This window comes from Marmota marmota, unplaced genomic scaffold (genome assembly GCF_001458135.2).
Source record: "Marmota marmota marmota unplaced genomic scaffold, marMar, whole genome shotgun sequence".
Lineage (NCBI taxonomy): Eukaryota > Metazoa > Chordata > Mammalia > Rodentia > Sciuridae > Marmota > Marmota marmota.
Window position 1 is genome coordinate 1,515,016 of NW_025999871.1, and position 15,970 is coordinate 1,530,985.

Consider the following 15,970-nt stretch of genomic DNA (forward strand, 5'->3'; position numbering starts at 1 on the left):
AGCCAGCCCTTCCCAACTGTGCCTGCAAGCCAACCCCTCCAGCATCATACTTCATTCCCTTGAGCCGGACAGGAGTTTTCCAGGCTGCCGAGCGAGAGATGGAGGGCAAAGCTGATAGCTGGGGACTTTGTTGGGGCTGCAGCCTTCAGTGACCCGGACCTGCTCAATCTCCTGTATGGAATGGGAGAGATACCAGAGGGTTTGGGGAAGAAACCTGACTAAGGATTCTGTTTTAGCAAGCCTGCTCTGGTTGTAATGTGCAGAGTGGGAGGTCAGGGGGATGGCTGGAGCAATGGCATGGGGGAGACACCGGAGCCCTGTCCCAACAGGCCACACATAGGACAGGGAAGTTGGCCAGATTCCATTTACTGGCAGGCAAGCCTCTGTGATATGTAGTGGGTGGAAGGATTAGGGAGTGGGCCCAGGCAGAGATGAAGCCCGGTGGGAGGGAGGACTGGAGAGGACGGAGCAGGAGATATGTGGGGGTGGGGGATTGCAAACTTATCGACAGCTAGGTCAGGGAGCCTTTCTGATCTGCAGTTGTTGATGTCCGTCTTAGCTTCCTGTGGCTGCTGTAACAAATGACCACAAACTTAGTGGCTTAAAGCAACACAATTTATTCTCTCACAATTTTGGAGGTTAGATATCTAAGATGAGTCTTTAAGGAGTAACATCCAGGTATCCGCAGGGCTGGTTCCCTCTAGAGGCTCTAGGGGAGAATCTTTCCTGGCCTCTGTCAGTTTCTTGTAGCTGCCGGCCTCCCTTGGCTTACAGCTGCATCGTTCTAGCCTCTGCGTCTATGGTCACATGATCTCCTCCTCTTCTGTAGCCAAGTTTCCCTCTGTCCCCCTTTTATAAGGACATTCATGATTCCTTTTAGGGGCCACAAGTAATCCAGGATAGTCTCCCTATTTCAAGATCCTAAATCGGCACTCTGTTTTGCCATAAAAGGTAACACTCAGGGGTCTGGAGAGTGGGATGTCGACATCCTGGGGGGTCATGATTCAGCTGACTGTCTAAGCGGTGAACCCTGGGGCCCTGGTGGAGGGTGGTGATGTGCCCCCTGGATGGATTCACATCCTGAGCCCCAGGCCTGGCTCATGTCCCCATGTCAGGAGGACCTCCCTCTGTGTCTCCCACCCTGGCACTTCCTGAACTGCTTGCTGAGCCCTGGGGTCCAGCTCTCTCACATGGTAACCCTGGGGCTCTTAGTACAACTCAGCCAGGGCCCAGCCAAGCTGGCTATTGCTAGCTCACTGCATTGCACCTCTGGGTTTGATCCCTGGTACCCTCTCAGTTCCTCCTCCTCTTTCCACCACTGAGCTGTGCCTGCAGCTCGGGGACCCGAGGAAACCCAAGGAGAAGCACTGGTTGTGAAACCTGAGGCGGTTGGCCCCGGCTCTAGGAGGCGTGTATCAGAGCTGAACACACCCTTGGCAGAAGCCACGGTGCTCCTGTCCTATGGGCTGGGCCCTTGGGACAGCTGTTGGAGTTGCCAGGGTGGTGACGTGGCCCCACGCTAGGAAGGGTGGGCGGGGGCTGGCACTGGGAAAGCTGAGGCTGCACATTCTCAGAGGCCTGGAGTTGTCTGGGGTCAGACTTGGGGGAGAGCACTCTAGAGCCACCAGTCAAGCTGGAAGGGCCTGGGTTAGCCCTGGCCTGACTGTTTTTCTGGGCTGGGGTCTGCAGCTTATGAGCCCTGCACCCTGGTCTATCAAGGCAGAAACCATGCATGTGGCCAGGACCCACCTCATCTCACAGTGGAGACAAGGATCCATGGTGTGTTTCCAACAATGCAGTCTGTGACTGACATGCCTCCTCTCCAATCCTCCTCTACTTCCGCACCAGTGCTGACAACCCCACATGCTTGGTTGGACATCCTCTCTTCCATGTCCAATATAAATCTAGCGGTTCCCATGTCTCAGACCTGCCGTTCCCATTCTCCCGATTTCTTATTTCTTCTCATGTTTCTATGGAATCTGATTCAGGGGTGAAGGCAACCAGGTGAATGTGGTTCAGAAAGGTCCTGGATTGTTGGGCAGATGACCAGTGTGATCCAGAGCATGGCAATTTTAGTCCTGGCTGTGACCCCCAAGTCAGGTGTAAGCGATGGTCCACAAAGATGGCTTGCATCTCAGCAGCTGCTCCCAGCATGGTAGACGAGTGGAGTGTGTGTGGCTTGAGGCTAGCCAACCCCTTGGTGACTCAGTTTCCTCATCTCCAAGTGGGTACAACGTTCCAGGGGCTGTTGGAATTATACAAACTAGCTCACATCTCATCCAGAGCACAGTGCCTGCTCCTTGCTTGCTGTGACCCATTGTTAGGAGTCCAGGGGTGTTTGTGTGGGTCCCTGATTTTCCCTCAGCCCTTGCCACCCCTTCTCTGCTCTGCTCTTTTCCACAGACATAATGCTTTTCTTTCCTTTCCTTTGGATTTGTGTTGTGAATGTCCCCCAAAGAGCTTTTCTGATGGCACAGTGACCACACCTGGCTTCTGGAGAGCACATGATCAAAAGTGAAGCTGAGATCTGTTTACAGGTAGAGCCAAAGTTTAATTAGCAAAAATAGTGCACCTGGTTTTTGCAAGTGAGCTTGGCAGATCTGCTTTCTGCATGTCCCCAACACAGCAGATGCTAGCTGTCTGTGACATTTGTGCTTCTGGCTGGGGATGGGACTAGCTGGCTCTATTCAGGACATCCCTTGGGACTGGGTGAGGCTCCCTCCATGGCCCAGGTGTCCCTGTGAATAACTGTCAAAGAGACATCACGGAACTCCTGCATGATGGGGGACACAAGGGGAGGATCCCACGCTGGGTCTCTGCTCAGAGGCTGCTGGTGGATACAGAGGGTGGAGGGGAGACGTTCCTGGATCCAGCCTTTGCACTGAAGTTACCGTGGTGGGCACGCAGAGATAGCTCGAGGGACATCTGAAAGAGACTGAATGTTCTTCCCTGAAACCAGTGAGGACAGGCGTGGCTAGGACACTGGGTTTGGTCTCAAGATCCAAACTCTGCCAATTTATGCCAGCCAGAGACCTCTGACCACAGGCCCTATTTCCTCTCAGAATTCTCGGCAGGATGGCAAACACTTTAACCAGCTCCAAGCCTGAAGTGTTTTCTATAAAAATTTCCAATTTTCCTTGACCCATTTCTCTTTGAAATTAATCCCAAGTAGCACTGTGCACTTGGCCCTGAAGGAACTCTGAGCCGGGAAAAGGTCACACAATTAGGTGGAAATGTTGGTGTCTGGCTCTCTCCCCCTCCCACTCTCAGGCTTTATTTTTCTCTCCTTCAGTCTCCCACCCTCTCTTGAGCCTGAGCTGGGGCAGCCAGGAAAGGGTGTGACTGTGGATTCAGAGGAACAGGTCCCCATCCCAGGTGCTGCACTTAGCCTGGGCCACACAGAGATACTACCAGCCTCGGGGCTTTAGCATCTGCTGTTCCCTCTGTCTGAAACACTCTCCCCAGTGCTGAGCCTCCCCATCTTTGAGGTCTCAGTTCAACTCAGACCTAGACTACCTCCCCTCTACCTGCCCTCTCTCATGCTATTTTATCCTATTTAATTTTGACCATAGGATTTTCCACTCTGGGAGCTTGGGCTCATCGTGTCTCTCTCACTGGACTGTGAGCTCTGGGGAGAGCAAGGACTTGCTCTGGCTTATCTACTGTTGCATTCCCAGCACCCAGTCCAGCCCTACAAAGATGGTAGACAAAGATGATACGTGGAAGCTGGGCTAGATACTCGAGTTGGAATGCCTCTTTTAGAGCTCCCAAATTGGCCCTCACCCTGGGTGTGGTTCTGGGTATTAGGTTTTTAGATAAGTGTCCCCCAAAGGCCTGTGTTGAAAGCTTGGTTGTCAGCCTGTGGCACTATTGGTAGATGCTAGAACCTTTAAGAGGTGGAGCCTAGTGGGAGGAAGTTAGGTCCGTGGGGAAGTGACCTTGAAGGGGTTATTGGGACCCTGGACCCTTCCTCTTCTTCTCTTTCACTTTCCGGCCTCCTCTTTCTTTCCGTCGTGTGTTTTTGCCATGATGTCCTGTGATGCCATCTGTCTGAAGCAATAGGGCCAAGCAACCTTGGACTGAAGCTTCTGAAACCTGTGAGCCAAAATGGTCTTTCCCCCTTTAAGTTACTATCTCAGGTATCTTGTTGCAGTGATGAAAAGCAGACTAATACAGGGGTAAAGCCTCAGGGGAGAGGAGCAGTCCAGCTGGAGCATCCCCCACAGCTTGATGGTGCACACCTGGGAGGAGGACAGGGCCCAGGTGAGAGCTCACAGGATGGGACAGTTTGCAGGAGTCTGGACCAGAATGTGGTGGAAGAGATGGCCTAGGGGCTGGGCTTGTGGGGACTGATCTGGGCTGGGAAAGGACCAGGTGACCATGTGTCATGGAGGATTCAATACTTCCTAATCATAATGCTGCTTGAAAAATCATAGGAGGAATAACAGTAATAACTACTATAGTTTTTAGAGGGGAAACTGAGACTCAGAGAGGGCTGGCCCTTGCCCAGTGCCACACATTTTCTTTTTCATTCATTCATTCATTCAGCACATTCTTACCTGTCTGCCCACTATGGGTTCAGGTGCTGGGGATGCAGCAGTGGATGACCAGAGCAAGTCCTCATTCTCTCAGAGCTCACAGTCCAGCATGGGAAACACAATGAGCAGAAACTTGCAGACAGTAGAAAATTCTGTGGTCAAAGTTAAAAAAAAAAAGGGTGGGGGGGTGGTATAGCATGAGAGAAGGCCGGTAGGGAGGGAGGTACTCTAGGTTAGGAGTGATGACATTTGAACAGAGACCTCAATGATGGGAGGCTCAGCTCTGCAAAGTGTTTCAGACAGAGGGAACAGCAGATGCTGAAGCCCTGAGGCTGGTGTTAACTCCGTGTGACCCAGGCTAAGTGCAGCACCTGGGATGGGGACCTGTCCCTCTGATTCCACAGACATAGCCCTCCCACTGCTCTGTGCCCCCTGGCTCAGAGGAATCTTTTTTTTTTTTTTTTCCCAGGAGAAAAGGTCCAGGTCATAGGCAAAGCCCCATTTAGCTTCTAGACTCATGGGGTAGGGAGTTGGGTTCCAGATATGGCCCCGCAGGAAGGCAGGCTCTCGTGTGCACTGGAAACTCCTCTTGCTCCTGATGACAGTGTCCCTTCTCTGCATTTGGGATAATTAGGAACAATGTAAGGAGCAGGTCTGGTGGATTCATGTGTGTCCTTGCTGCTTTACTAGGCCAGGTCTTCCTTCCCCAGCCTGCCACTTTGGGTAGGGCCCCCACAAGGTGGGGAGAAGCTGGAGCTGTGAGAGTGTAGGGTGGGATGTGTGTAGGGTGGGCCCTCCTTCTCGGGCCCTTGCAGGCAGAGCCCAGTTGCTCACCCAGTTGGTTCCCAGGTAGCGCTCACCAGCCACTCCCACACAGTGGCTGCCTGGGACAGCCTCAGTCCTCTCTACTCCTGGTGAGTGTAAACTCTCTTGGAAGTAGGGGCTGGAGACACCCTGGCAGCTGGTCTTGGGTTCTATTCCTGTGAAGGTACCTGTTGCTAACCCCACAGAAGGTGGCCTGAGCAGCCCCAAAGCCCTGGAGCTCTGGCTCTGAGCAGCCATCAGGGCGTACTTGCTGAGTGACTGAATGAATTATGGAATCCAAGTGGCGAACAAATTCACCACTCACGCAGAGCCAGCCTGGTTCCCATAGCAGCTCTGGTTTCCCCAAATCTTCACCAGCACAGGGGCTTTACTGTTAAATACTTTGCTCCTCTAGCCATAAGCAATGCTGCTTTTTGCTTTAATTTGTGCTTCCTTGATTGCTGGCAAGGATGAGTGGTCTTCCCTGTGTGTGATGACTTTGTGTATCCTCTTTTCCTTCTGGAAAAGCCCATTTCTCTCCTGGGGTCTTATATATTGAGATAAGCCTTTTAAAATATGTTTTAGATATTGACTTTGATACAGACCTTTTCTCTGGGAGGGAGCTCCCCTTTCCTTTCCAGTTTTGTTAGTGTTTCCTTAGCTGGCTGTATAAATGGTCCTTCTCCCGCCTCCTTGGAGATGAGCTGGTGGTTCAGGCACATGCATATTTATTAAGGGCTTGCTTGAGGATAGGTGCACTGCCTTGGTGTGTCATTTCATCCTCATGGAACACCTGAAAGCAGGTGAGAATACCAAGGCCCATGAGTAATGCCATCCCAGTGAGATCCACAGGGAAAGAAGGAGAAGGTTGCAGTTTGTTGAGAATTTATGGTCACAGCATTTAGCAGAGCAATGCAGGCATTGCATCCTATTGAAATCTTGTAACAAGCCCACACAGTTGGTTGGTTCTGTTGCTGTGCCTGCTTTACAGATGAGAAAATTGAGCCTCCAACATTTGCACAGGTAGTAAGTTGTAGAGCAACAATAGAAGTCAGGCTGTCTGACTCCCACATTGGTCAGAGAGGGACACTGGCCCCTAAGAACCAAGGGCTATTGATTCCCTATGTTGCACCCTCCTGTCATGCTCAGAGCCTGGGCTGGAGACAATTGGCTGTCTGAGCCCTGTCTCAAGGCTGGACATCCTTAGGAGGCTTCTGAGCACCAAGGCCTGGAGCTCTGCTTCATTGAGGCAGAGACCCAAGTCCAGCAAGGGTGAGACTCCAGGTCACTTAGCACATTGGCTGTGGCGAGACTTTTGGTTGCAGCAAAATTCCTAGCATCTTGTGGAGTGCCTGGCACACAGCTGGTGCCTAAATATCCGTGAAAAGAAAGAATGAATGTAGTTGCCTAGAAAGCCTGGCCCCGTGCTCCTCACTCCTGGATCAGCGATTGTTCCTCGTAGCTGTTTGAGGTCTTGCTGCGGAAGCCCACCTGTGTTGTGGCTCCAACGGTATGCCTGCCTGGACTTTCACAGCCCACTGCTCCTGGCTGCAGGTTCTTAGGTTTGTGGAGGTGGCATGTTGCTGGGGCCTTGGGACATCAGGGATTCACAGGCCTTTACTGGCTCCATCTCCTCACCCTAACCAGGGCCAGTTTCACAAGGATGGAATTCTTAAGCACTTTTTACACCGGCGACCTTGCATTTTCATTTTATACTGGGCTCTGGAAATAATGTCCCTGATTCTGCTCATCACTTTCCCATCCGTGACTCAGCTTCTTCTCCCTATGGTCAGGAGCTGTGGTCCAGACCCTGAAGTTGAGGACATTGGGTAGGCACTGGAACAGCATGGAGTGGGGCCCAGGAAGGCAAGCCTCACCACCCCCATCCTGCTCTGGCTGCTGTTCCCCACTCCAAGGTCTTTGAACACAAAGTATCTCATGAAACCATATCCTCTATTCGCTTACTCATTCCTTTAACTCATTGGACAGATATTTATGGAGTGTCCACAACAGGACCTAGAACTGGGCCAGGCTCTGAGACCCAGGGGGTGCTAGACAGATGCGGTCTTGGCTTCATACAGAGCAAACTGGTCAGGTTTCAAATATCTGCACAATTGAAAGCATGGGCAGTGCCACGATGTTGGGGTTGAGATCTGGATTGTTGTTCACTAATAGGGAGAGGGGTTTGGGGGAGTAGATCCAAGTGTCCTGCGGGGGAATGGAATTGGTCTGTTTGGGGACCCAGCAGGGAGAGCAGGATTAGGGCTGGTGGTAGTGGGTGTGAGGGGCAGACCTCAGTGGTTCTTATGGGTTCAGTCTTGGAACAGGGGGTACTGTTCCCTGACTGTAAATGCCATGGTCTGGTTTCCATGGAAGAGGGCAGGAGGGGAAGAGGCAGGGAGCCAGGAGGAAGCTGCTGCCTGGGGTGAGAGACTGTGGCCTGGACCAGAGTGACCATGGAGAGAAGTAGCCAGATTAGTGACGTGGAGTGATAGAATAGTGAATGTGCTGGAGGTCATGTTAGGAAACCCCATATTGGTCAGAGAGGGACACTGCCCACTAGGAAGACCCACAGTCCCATCTAGAGTCACCCCAAGGTCAGGAAAGAGCCAGAGAACCATTGTTCTTAGCCTGACTCCCTAGCTGGGCCCTGCAACCCACCAAGACAGTGCTGGCAGGAATTCTCTCTTTTGCTCTGATGCAGGCCTAGCAAGGCTCAGTGTGTCTGGACTTTTTTTCAAGACTTTTGTCCAGATCTCTCTGGACACATGTTTGAGTCCATCTGCAGATTCCCAGCTGGAAGAAATGTTGCCCAGGCTTGGAGCCTTTCTTTGGCTGACTGCAGGGATTCTGTGGGATGTGCCATAGAGGCCCGCAGTCAACCTCTTTATACACAGCTTTTTGATAGTTTACGTGGCAGGGGCTGGGGCCAGGGTGGGGGTGACCAGACTTGGAAGAACAAATGGACTTGGCAAGTGGTGGAGTTAGGAGGGCAAAGAGCTGGGATGGGTCATCCCAGTGTGGACAGGTCATTCCAACAGGAAAGAGGATCAGGGGACACCCTGAGACCCCTAGACCATCAGCATGAGCCCCTGCTGATCTGTGGGAAGTGGAATTAAGGGAGTTGAATTGACAGGATGTTCAGTGCAAGTTGTTTGGGTCAGGAGGCTTGGGTTAGGAACAAGGAGAGTGATGGCCTGCTCCACTCTGCCCACCCAACCTGAAGCCCATGGCCACTGGCAGTCACGTGCTAGAATGTATACAGGAGGTGTTGGGATTGAGATCTAGTACTTGGACTCAGAAGGGATTCAGAGCTGGGTGACATGGACTCCAGGGAAGGTCAGAGCCCCAACAAAGGAGCATATGTCCCTGTGACCTAAGGACAGTAGTATGCAGCTACTGGTGAGAGCCACAGGGACAGTGTAGGTAGATTGGGCTGGCTGTGGGGGTGCAGGTGAATGTGGGGTTGGCTGGCAGCAGGAGGGCCTGTGATGTTTTAAGAGAAGCTGGAAATCAAGATTTCATGTAAAACCACTTCATTTTCAAATGTTGGCAGCTAATTCAAAAAGTTTGAAAAAAAAGTGGGTGGTGGTAGAGGAGGGGTGTCATGTGGTGGCTTTGCCACTGGGGACCTTCACCCCAGCTCGGGTGGCAGCTGGAGACCCAGCCTTGGATATAGCTGGGACTGCCTGGGAGTTGAAGTGTACTTCAGAGGAATTTTTATTTTCATTTCGGGAACGTCGCGAGAGACCTTTCCAGCGGTTCCGTTTCTATGAGGAGAAATCTGTGGTCGTCCTGTTTTTCTTGGAGGTCAGTGAGGAAGCCCATCTGCAGAGCATTAGCAGGAGGGTGTAGGGGGAGGAAGTGGGGGGAGGCTCCATCCAGGCTGGAGAACCTTGGATGGGATGGGGCACACTGGAGCAAGGGTGGCTGTTGGGTTTGGATCAGCCCCTAGCCCCCTGCAAATGGCCAGGACTTCAGGGAGGCAGCCCACCCCACTGGCCAGGACTGGGGTGGACAGATCGCATGGTTGTTGCATTTGGAACCTGATCGCAGGGATCCAGGCTTATAATGGGCCCCCATGTCAGGACATTCTCCAGACCCCTACAGCTTGGAGAGCAAATGTTTGGGTGTAGTCACAAGAGGATTGCACCCCTTGGGCCCAAAGTGCTTGATATGCAGGTCAGATAACTGTGCTCCTTTGTACTGGGCGGTAGGCTGACTTTGATTTGTTCTAGAACCTTGGACTGAGAAGGGGCATGGGGTCCTCACACACCTAGAAGAGAGGAGCCCTGCAGGAACCTTGGGCCACCTTAGCTCACAGTTTGGGCTCTTGGAAACAGGGGTTCCTGGGAGCAGGGCTCAAGTCTCCCTTTCCTGGTGTCCTTGGTGCCTGAAATGTTGAGGGTGCTCTCCAAGGGCTGTGGCAAATGGTAGGGGGCTCAGCTTGGCCCTAGTTTGCTGTGTCCCCACTCTGACCTGACCTCGGTTTCCTCATTTGTAAAATTGGGAGTGTTAGACTGAAACCAGGCCTGGCCTCATGGGCTATATTTCTGCACCCCTCCCCCACCTCCATCATGTTTTATTTGACTCACACAATGTCTTCAAAAACTTTTGAGTGTATACTTAAAAATCAGGAGGTTTTATTAAAATCTCAATTTTCAGTTTTTCCAGAAAGATCCAAAGGCATGCATGGTCATCCTGGGTGCGTGCCTGAAGGCAGTGTTTAGCCAGTGGCTCTGTGCCTGTTGTGGATGCGGCAGACAGCCCTTGTCTCCCTGCTGTTTCATGTCTGGCCCACCCACTCATTCCGGCCCTACCTGCCGTGGTTGGCAATGGAGGTTGAGATTCCCAGACAAAGGCTATGTCTGGTTGGTGGTTATGCATTCATACACTTTCTGTCTCCATCTCACTTCCTTTCTCTCTCTTTCTCCCTCACATTTGCATACATGCATGTGTGCACAACTGTGTCTTTATCCATGTAGAAAATGTTGGAAGGAACTATCCTACCCTGAGCTGGCCTCCAAGACTCTGGTGTCTGACCTGTCTCTGGATGACTTGTTTCCTCTGCACCTCATCCAAATTCTCAGGCTTATAGTTTCCTGCGCAATCCTGACACTATGGTCCTTGTTAGTAAGTCCCAGGACCCTTCTCCATTGGGTATGTGTGACCCAAGAGGCAGATCATAAGACTCAACAGCCTGGGCTCACTCTGCTGTGGGCTGAGGGGTGGCTCTCGTCCTTCTGCAATCACAAAAGTTGCCTGCAGTTCCACCTGAAGGAGCCCAGGGGCCACTCTGCTCTGATAGAGAACAACACCCTCCAGGTCTTCTTGCGGGGAAGAAGGGCCTGTTCAGAGAGTGCTTACCATAGTGCGCAAAGGCTGTGGGAATGGCTGGGGATAGAGAACGGGATCCAGGTGGCATCTTACCAAAGCTTATGCGTGGGGCATGTATGCATTCTCCAGAACCGGTCAGATTGGGTAGTGGATCAGCAGTCAGTTGCAGGGCTTGGTGGCATTTGTGCAGTGGAACTCAGAGGGATTGGTGGCCCATTGGGTCACTGACAGAGGGAACTGGACCACATACACAATGGCATGTTGGACTCACCCCTGCTCCTGCAGAGCCAACCGCCTGCCGGCAATAGCCACTGGATTGTTGAGGGTGCTCCCCAAGGGCTGTGGCAGGTACCACTTGCTCACCTTTGCTCTAGGGGCTACCAGCCACTGGCTGTTGAAATTGTGTGAGTCAAATATGTTGGGGGTAGAGGAGAGAGGGTACAGGAATACAGCCCATGAGCAGGGGGTGAAACCTGGCTTTAGTTTAACACCCTGACTTATACAAATGAGGAAACTGAGGTCTGGACAGAGCAGGGGTCCAGCAAACTAGGGCCAAGCTGAGCCCCCTATCACTTGCCCATCGGGAGCACCTTCAACATTCCAGTGGCTCTCCATAGATGCCCCAGGAGAGGGGTAGGAACTGGCCTCTGCTCTGTGTTTATATCTGGTGAGGCTCCAGCGGTGGCCTTGGGCTTGGTCTAGGGGGAACGTGGTAGATTTCCCACCTGCTGTCATTTGAAAGGAGATGATATGGTCCTTAGTACCATGGTCTTGGGAGATGGCCCTACCTTGAGGCTTTGCTGACTCACTTCTGAGCCAGGCCCTGGCTAACTTTCATGACAGGGAGACAGAAAGTAGGGAAAACTGTAGGCTGAATGGTGGGAAGGGTCAGAATTCACAGGTGGAGGGACAGAGGGAAGATGTGGGGATATGGTGGATTACCACATGTGGTCTGCTCTCAGGCACTGAGGCCATATCAGCAGCCCCATCCACAAGCCTGGGTGGTTACCTTCAGTGTCTCTTTCATTCTCCGAAACTGGGTTCACTGTGATTGATCTGTGGTCAAGCCTGCTCAGTGGGATCCCTAAAAGGCCTAGAATTGGTGACAGAGGCAAATGGCAGTGCAACAGCTTCCCTCCCTGACTTTGTTGCCTGGTTTAATTGCCATGGAAATGAAGAATTCACTTTCTAGTATCAGAGTTTATCCATCCTTTCATCTGTACGTCCATCTACCCATCCATCCTTCCATCCATCCTTCCATCCATCCAATTACTTATCCATTCAAACATGCAGGATGAGTGTTGTGAGCACCCTTGTGACTGCCCTGCACTAGGCACTGGGTATGTACCATCTGGTCTCTGTCCCTGAGGAGTTTAGTTGGGGGGAGGTGGCAGACAAGAGGATACACCATGACAAGGACTGCTTAAGGGCTGGAGAGGCCCTGGATGTGAGCAGCTGACTGTCATGGTCAGGTGAACTCCAGGAACCTCTTCAGAGGTTTAGGGGTCTGCCTTTATCCTCTGGTATTTTTAACATGGTCTGTCTTGTGTGCAGGCTCCTAGTTCACTGTGTGGTTGTGTTGATTGGCTCTCTTTATTCAAGCCCATACTGACCAATCTCATCCCTTTTGGGTGTCCTGTGGGAGCTCACCTTCTGATCTTCCTTGTGCCCCTGGCTCTGCCAGGCAGCTGGCCGCACTGTGTCGTCCGGAGCCTCATTCCCATGCCTGCCACCTCCTTGCCCCCACGCAGCCCACTCTTCAGGCGCCTGGACAAGGCAGTGGATCAGCTCCCTTGTTCCTTCTTCTGACTTGTTCATGACCATGGTCTCGTCACTGTTAGTTCCAGGTTCCTTCCAGAAACAGAGATGAAGGGGCCTTATTTATTTTTTTCAGAAGACATTTAGTTTCTGGTCCTATCACATATGCAATTTAGGCCAGTCTTCGGGACTCCGTGGCGGGTGAGTAATCCCAGGACTGCATGGGAGTGCCAGATGTCCAGTGACATGAATATAAAACAACAGGAATACTGAGTAATGGCAGTACTATGATATGACTGCAAAGGAGTGTTGAGTAACGAGAGAAGTCCTCCCTGATGCTGGTTCAGGAGGTGGGGTGCTCATGCACATGCCTGCTCCCATCACAGCCATGAAGCTGAGGTCAAATCTCGTGGTTTCTGTGTTTCTCCCAAAGAAGGGGCTGCATCTCATGTGACTTCCTAGACTAGGCAGCAAAGTGAATTTATGAAGCCCAGGGGTGTGATAAAGTAGGGAACAGTGGGGACTGGGGCAAAATAGGAAAAATCCAGCACAAGCCTCTATTTAAGGAGTGGCCTCATCTCAGGTCCCAAGATGAGCTCAGTGTGGACCCTGATGTGGCCCTTCCCCCATGGCATTGGTAGCAAGGGTTCTGATGGCCCCAGAGCAGCTCCAAACTGGGAAATGTGGGATCCGTGTGGGACATAGTAAAACATCTCTTCTCTCAGCCCAACCCCATGGAGAAGAAAATTCACATGTACCCCCTGGGTTGACTGAACTGCAGTTGACATTCAGGTTTTGAGCTGGCACGTGTACACGTGTTTAACACGTATCCGTGGGGCTGCAGCCAGGTCAGGCAGCTCGCACAGCTAGGAGAGAATAGGTCAGAGAAAAAGGGATGTAATATTTTATTAGAAAAGTTAGAAAGGAGAAAAAGGAAGCAGAAAAACCAAGACAAATTGAAATCATAAGATGAGAAAAACAAGACCAAATGGACCCGTAATCAGCAAATGTAAATGGATTAAGCCCACCAATTCAAAGATGGAGGCTACTGTATTAGATAAATAAGACCAATCCAAAATCCAGGAATATGCTATCCTCAGAGATACAGCTAAAGTGTAAAGGCAAGAAAAGGTTGAAAGCACAAGATATAGAAACCAAAATGCCAGGCAGCCAGAGACAGGCTGGTATTGTTATGTCAATCTAAGATTTAGGAGACTTCAGAATAGCAGACGAGGCCAAGGAGAGACAGGTCACCGTTTAATGAGAAAAGGTTCATTTCTGAAGATGATATAGCAATTCTAAAGGTATATTCATTTAATAAAGTAGTCTCATGTATTTGATGTAGACTTTGTTAGAAATGGAGAAATGGACAAATTGATCATCATTTTGGGGAGATTTCAATCATTTTTTTTTTCCTGGTTAGTGCTGGATTAAGTAGACCCCAAATCAGCAAAGATAAGTAAGTTGTGGATAACAACAGTAGCAAGCTTAAGTGAATTTTGTATCTAGTAAAGAAAGTTTACTTGTTCTTTTTTAAGCACATATGCAATACTTATAAAATCCATCAATTAAATGCAAATCTCATGAAAATTCAAAGAGTAACTGTAATGTAGATCTTGTTTCCTGAACCTCATGCCTTGAAATTAGAAAATAATCACCCTCAAAATAGAAGTCCTCATTATTTGGAAATTAAAAAGAAACCTCTTAAATAATTCATGGGTCAAGGAAGAAGTAATAATGGAACTTTTCAGATACTTATAATTCTATGATAATAGAAGCACTAAATATCAAAACTTGGATGGACATTAAATTAGGAAAAAAAAGTCTGCAAATTAAAGAGATCAATTTCCAGTGCAAAAAGTTGGGGTGTGGGGAGCAAAATTAAGCCAAGAAAAGTAGATGGAAAAAGAACACAAATAAGATCAGAAATCCCTAAAACCTCTCTGTTCTGACAATTGTAAAGTCAGTGTTGCCTGATCTTTTGATTTTTCAAGAGAAGTCAGATATAATGTAATTCTGCAAGAAATTTCATAATTTAAAAAATATAATGTGGGATGTAGGAGACATGTCTGTAGGCTGGATTTGGCCTGGGCATCTCTTTTATGACTCCTCCTACCTCTTCTTAAACAGCACTGGGTGGGGCTGCTCCTCTGGGATTTAACTAGGATGACAAAAGCGACTAGTGAAAGTGGTTATGCACTGACTGTGGGTGGAACTAACAGAGCTCAATTTACAGCTGGTGATGCACTTGGGGGAAGATTCCCAGGACCTACTCCCCGGGACCCTGGAACTGTCTCTTCAAGTAGCTCCTCCAGCCTGGATCAGTATTCTGGTCTGTTTTCTGATATTAAAACATAGTGCTACAGACCAGGTAAGTTACAAAAAAAAAAAAAAAAAAGAGGTTTATTTTGCCTCACAGGGTTCTGGTCCAGGGTTCAGGGACTGCATCTGGTGATACCCTTCTTTCTGGTCTGAGTCATGTGGGGCATCACATGGTGAGAAACAGAGAGCACATGTATGTTTTTTTCTGTTCTCTTTACTTCTTCTTAAAATGCCACCAAGATTCAACCATGAGGTTCCACCCTGATGTCTTTATCTGATCCCAAACACCTCCAAAGCTACCACCTCTAAATGCCTTAGTCAGATTAAGTTTTCAGCTTCTTTCTACCACACAGTGGAGGTAGAGTTCTGGAGAGTTCAACAACATTGAAACCATCAGAGTCAGCTTCTTCTCTAAGAGCATTGTGAACAAATTTTGGTGCACATTTATATTTTCATTACTTTTGGGTGTATATCCAAGGGGATAATGGCTAGGGTCCAGGGTAATTCAATGTTTAACCTTCAAAATTATCATTTTTCATTAACACTGTATAAATTGTACATATTAATGGAGTTCAGTACAACAAAATTGATGGAATTGGAAAACATTATGTTAAGTGAAATAAGCCAGACACAATGTTTCATCTTTTAAGGAACTGCCAGACTATTTCCCATAATGTCAGGAGTGTGATGTTCTCTCTGCAGGCCTTGGGCTTGTTACCATCCATAGATCATGTAAAAATACCAAGAAGGACTGTCCTCCATTGGACAGAAATGTAATTCCTGGGCTTTTTCTGGAGTTACAAGTTCAAACCCTACCTGACTGTGGTGACTTTTTGTAATTTGTCTGCCACTACTGTGAGGATGTTCTTTTCACATACAGTATCTCACAGGGACCTGGAGAGATAGGAAGGACCCATCTTTTAAAAATGGAAGTTTCAGAGATGTCATAATTAGAAAGTGGAAACACTGGATTTGAACCCTGTATGTATCTGTCTGTTCCATAACTTGGGCACCATAGCTTAGGGTGCTTGCTGAGCCTCTGTGAAGGATGAACAAATGAATGATGTATTCTTTTTGTGAGGCAGGATAGTTTGATGAGATCTTTACTCCTCCCCTGTGTGACTAGAATTCTGGTCATCTCTGGATTTCTCCTGTCTAGAGTTTTAGCCAGGAATCCCCTGGCAGAAGCCATGTGTGAGGACTATATGGAA

The 15,970-nt window shown here is 49.6% G+C and overlaps 1 protein-coding gene across 1 annotated transcript in view; it reads left to right on the forward strand.

Annotated features, from left to right (window-relative positions):
- Positions 1-15,970, forward strand: part of Adamts2 (ADAM metallopeptidase with thrombospondin type 1 motif 2) — a 250,312-nt gene that overhangs the window by 84,166 nt on the left and 150,176 nt on the right. The window lies entirely within an intron of this gene.